This window comes from Eretmochelys imbricata, chromosome 10 (assembly GCF_965152235.1).
Source record: "Eretmochelys imbricata isolate rEreImb1 chromosome 10, rEreImb1.hap1, whole genome shotgun sequence".
Lineage (NCBI taxonomy): Eukaryota > Metazoa > Chordata > Testudines > Cheloniidae > Eretmochelys > Eretmochelys imbricata.
This window is the reverse complement of record NC_135581.1, coordinates 9,415,386-9,420,818: the sequence shown is the minus strand read 5'-3', so window position 1 is coordinate 9,420,818 and position 5,433 is coordinate 9,415,386.

Below are 5,433 nucleotides of genomic sequence, written 5' to 3'. Positions count from 1 at the left end.
ATCACCCCCACACTTCCGGCGCACCTCTGACCTCACTTCCGCTCTCTCTCCTGGGCCAGCCCCCTCCCCCTCGCCTTCATCTTGGGAGTGGCGCCGTCCTTTTGCCGCCATATTGGGAGTGGCCTGGCCGCTCATTCGTGCCGCCATCTTGAGTGTGGCAGTGGCTCTAGCCCCCCTTCCTAGCTGTCATGTTGGGAGTGGCACTGGGCAATCCCTGATTCTTTATGGCAATTTTTCCAAACGTTCTTCGAGCCATGATATGAGATTACACGGAGAATCGTCTCTAGACTCTCTGCCATAGGTCCTGATAGCCTGGGCCAGCAAAACCTCCCTGTAGAAAAGATCTCATCATTCCATACAACAGTCATAGGGTTTTCAGTGTTGCCAACCCCAAGCAACATGAGTCAGGTGCCAAAAAACCCCCATAAACTTGGTTTAGAAAGCAAGATATGTTATTAAAGTAATACCTGGGGGAAGGGGTCTTTTAACTTCCCTTCCAGTTTCTGAGCCATTAGGGAATCACATTTTCAAGCATTTATCACAGCTAATAATTTACTCTTTTCTTTAAATGAAAGCCAGGGTTGTTGCATAATCCCATGACTCCAAGAGCTGGGACTTTAGGACAAGCAGCAAATATGGTGAGATTCGTGATAAACTCATAAGAGTTGGTAACGCTGGTTTCAGCTTCGTGTCTATAGAACCCTGTGAAATTTCTGCAGCTTCATATTGGATTCAGCCCTATTAAATTGTATAGGACTTTGCCTGAAGGCCTGTCTATCTGCTATCACAGGCTACTCCCTCATTGAAAGCATTTATTGTACCCTGTTGCAAACAGAGGACAACACTTCAGGCATTTATTAATTAATTAAGCCTCAATCCTGCAGTCGGATCGTGCAGTTTGTGTATCAAGCAGCAGGGTGGTGGCCTTAAATTGTGAGATGCCAAGCCACAATGAGGCCCGGATCCCATCAGTGGCCTCTATGTGCTATCACATTACACAAAAATAATAGTATTATGAATGGGAATGCATTCAATCAATATCAAGTGAAATAAAAATAGACATATAGGAAAAATTAAACCGATCTGTTTAGTCAAGTTTTGCTCAATGACCTGAAAATGGGGCATACAGACTGCATACAGCTGATTGTAGGGTTAAGTTTCTTTAGATTTAATTTGACTTCAGTTAGTTACCTTTATATTGTTTAAAACAATTTTTGAGCAGTAAAACCTAGACAAGAATCCATCCTCATGGGTCAATGCATGTAAGAGAACCTTCTTCTTCTGTATTTAGCTAAATGTATTATTATTATTAAACGTATATGTAGTGAAACCGCTATCGCAATTGAGGCAGTCACTTCATTGCTTCATTGAGTTAGGCACTGTGCAAATATATAGTGAATGACCATGACAAAACCACAGATTTCACTGTATCTGTGCCCAGAAAGATTGCAAGGGGGGCAGTGAAATTTTAAAATATATCTTAAATAGTGTCAGGTAACAGCGCCTGGGCTACTGAAAAGCGAGCCCCAAAGCCCACGTCTCCCATCCATAGCAACGGATCCATGCTGATGTGGTTTGCTTTGAGCAAGGCAGCAACTCGCTCTACTTTGTTCCACAAGTGATACTCCGTCTTAGACTTTAGCTCCAAACAGACCGAGAGGTTGCTCACAAACTCCTAGCATAATTCAAAACCACGACTCAGCATTGCATATGTCAATCAACCCCCTGAGAAGTCATCGAAAATGACCCTTGGCAGCAGTTACTGATCCCTCCAGCACAATTCCGGCTCCGCCTATGAGTCACCGGGTGGCCCTTCCTTCCTGTTCTGATTGGTGTATTCAAATGAAGTTTGACTATTAACACATCTAGCTTTGCAGGGCATTGCAGTTTTGTTTTCACAAATGAATTTGTTCATTCGATGGCTTCCATCAGGATCCATTTTCAGGAGGGAATGCAAAGGCCTTGCCAATATTTGGAATTACCCCTGATCCAGCAAGCGTAGCAGCTGCACTGAGGCAAATCTCAAGTGTAAACAAAGAAAGCTAAGGTAGAGCTCACCCTACTTTTGTAACCCACGCCCACTTGGTGTGGCATTTTGTCCCCTTCTTGTGGTGACTGGGCCACGTGCAGAGGTTGATAAGTCTTGCATACCGTGTGCTGTTGTGGTTGCCCCATCTCAAAAAAGATATATTAGAATTGGAAACGGTACAGAGAAGGGCAACAAAAATGATTAAGGGTATGGAACAGCTTCCATATGAGGAGAGATTAAAAAGACTGGAGCTGTTCAGTTTAGAAAACAGATGACTAAGGGGGAGAGAAATATGATGGAGGTCTATAAAATCATGAATGGTGTGGAGAAAGTGAATAGGGAAGTGCTATTTACCTTGTCACATAACACAAGAACTAGGGGTCACCCAGTGAAATCGATAGGCAGCAGGTTTAAAACAAACATAAGGAAGCATTTCTTCACACAGTGCACCGTCAACCTGTGGAACTCATTGCCAGGGGATGTTGTGAAGGCCAAAGTATAACTGGATTCAGCAAAGAATTAGATAAGTTCATTTCTATCACCAGCTATTAGCCAAAATGATCAGGGACGCAAGCCCATGTTCAAGGTGTTTCTAAACTTCCAACTGCTAGAATCTGGAATTGGATGATAGGGGATAAAGCATTCAGAATTGCCTTATTCTGTTGATTCTCTCTGAGCCACCTGGCATTGGCACTGTCAGAAGGCAGGATACTGGGCTAGATGGACCATTGGTCTGACCCAATTGGCTCTTCTTATATTCTATAGCATCAGCTAACAGAAACACCTCTTTAGCACAAGGTGCAGCAGCTGACGCTTTAAGATTCAGAGTTATAGGGTTCAATCCCCACGACTGATAACTCACCCAGGAATGTTATATTACAGTTTCAAACAGATGGAGCGTGCAAGTTACCTCATTTGCATTGCTGGGTACTGATGGCAGAATCTCAAGTACAGAAGCCACCAAAATGATGGATTTTCTGTAGCTACATGTATGATTTTAGATTTTGTTTTCATATAAAGGGGTCCTTAAAGATGACCTAGAAAGGACAAAAATGAGTAGTTGCTCTGTTTCTCTCTGAAGTCATGAACAAGGCATTAAAAGACTGGGGGGTGCACCTATTTTTAAACTTAGAAATATCAGGAGCCTTAAGTCTTGTCATACCTGTTTTGCTAGCAGTGTCCCTTCGAGGGCCCAGAGCTATGGAGTGAGAGCTCTTTCAACCCTTGATTGTTTGATGGTAGAGAGCGTAGCATCTTTTACAAGTCATGTTTTAAGTTCACTGTTTGGCAGGTGCTGGAGTTAAATAGAAGTTATCAAAACCAAACCAAAAGGATATTTTAAAGTCCAAATAACAGTCACGCAGGCCACTCAATCAGGATTGACTTGCTTAGTATGGGTGAGATCACTAACCTGCCCATTCTCTAGTCATCCATATAATTTTTCAGGAAAAAAGGGTAGACAAGACCTGAATTTCCAATGTAAAATACAGGCAAAATAAACAACTAAAACAACAGGGCCAGCATGATAGGCGTAAAACACCTGGAGGGCAGCGCCTGTTCTGTGCCTCCAGAAGGTGTTGTTCAGAAGGTGAAGATGGAGGGAATGTGAATGTGGCTGCTATAGGGACCATTAAGGCTCCCAGTGTAATTTAGGCACGCTGGGTGTGGCTGTAAAATACAGCAATCTCCCCGGTGATGGCCAGGCATTGCAATGAAAGTCGGAATAGCTATAATAGCATATGATATGGCCCCACTCCTCTCGCCACCAGTTTGCCAACTACTTGGGAATTATGGGCAGTAGGGGGCCAGCCAGAGCACAATGCCATGTCTAGCAACTCTATAATGTAGTTTAGCAGCCACTTTGCAAAAAAACAGACACCGCTTGCTTCAGAACATGGAACTCTTCCTCTGAGCACAAAGAATATTTACAACCCATTTCAATGACAAAATCCCGGTCAAAACATTCTTTATCTGCTGCTTGACAATAGACTTTTCCCAAAGGGGGCATGTAATGTGTTAGAGGGCTTATTCCTTCACCCACTTACTTCCCTGGTCCTTCTCGCATGAACAGAGAGCAACAATACCCGAAGTCCAAAGGTGCAAACAATTCGATGTTTATTGGGGTGAACTTCCAGCAAGCATGATTCCAGTTTCCTTCCTTAGTATCCTCCTTCCCAGCTCTGACACCACAGAGCCTTACACCTGTGTCCCTGTTCCCATTCCTACCCTTAGCTAAACATGATTCCAACTTCCTTACTCCCATTCCCTGTTCCCATTTCCCCCTTTAGCAAAACATGATTCCAATTTTCTTACCCCCATTCCCTGTTCCCATCTCACACACCCACATGCCCACCCCCACCCACACCCACACCCCGTCACTTCCTCATTGACTACAGATTATATAGTAAAACTTGACTTCTGCTTAGCTATACCTTAACCAATCATTTTCCTGAAATTTAACTAACCAATCCTAACATATTGTAACATGATTATGTAACCAATTATATCCCACCACCTCAATTAGTTTACACCCAGCAAAATTAATTATACAGCAGACAGGAACAATCACAGAACCAGACAGAGATTATACAGACAAACAACAGCAAAGTGGGAACTATAATGACAAAACAATACAGAAGTGAGGATTTCACATCCCAGCTATTGATAAGTGAGTTCTTGCCAGACAGGATGCTATCAAACTAAGTTTCCTTTTACATTGTCTAGGCACTTCCCTTTCTCTGGAGGTGATAGGAACTATCCTGTCCTGATAGTGCCTAACAGCCCAATAGCACCTTATTTCAGTGTGACTAGTTTGGAATGTGAGGATGTGACCGTTCGCTTCCCAGCTTATGGCTGCCTCTGCTGCTTAGCCAAAGGCCTGAGCCTAAGCACAGGGCCACAAACTGTCACAGTAAGAGAAGGCCCTTACACTGGCAGACAGTGGTTTTGATTCTTTCTTTTATACCTCTATCACTAGCCAAGTGATAAGAATACACCTAAATTCTTAGAGTATAGGCCTTTATAGACAGGCCTGAATATCTATATCCTAACACTCCACCCCTTTTTTTTTTCTTTTTCTTTTGGGATCCTCCTGCCCAGGTATCCCTGGAAAAGCATAGGACATATGGCGACACATTTCCTGATAGGGCCAGGCATCAAGGTGGAAGGTGTCGATATTCCATTTGTCCCACTGCCCCTTGTGTAGTATTGTGCCCTGCACCTTCTCTCATACGGGCATACCACACTTATTCCAATTAGTGTTCCAGACTTCCCATTAGAGTGGGCCTGAGAAGGTTGGGTCCGGGTTGTCTAGTACACTGCAGGGTTTGGAGGGCTTATTACATTCCTAATAGGTTATCTCCCTATGCAACGTAACACAAGTATAGTTAACAATACAAAATCCA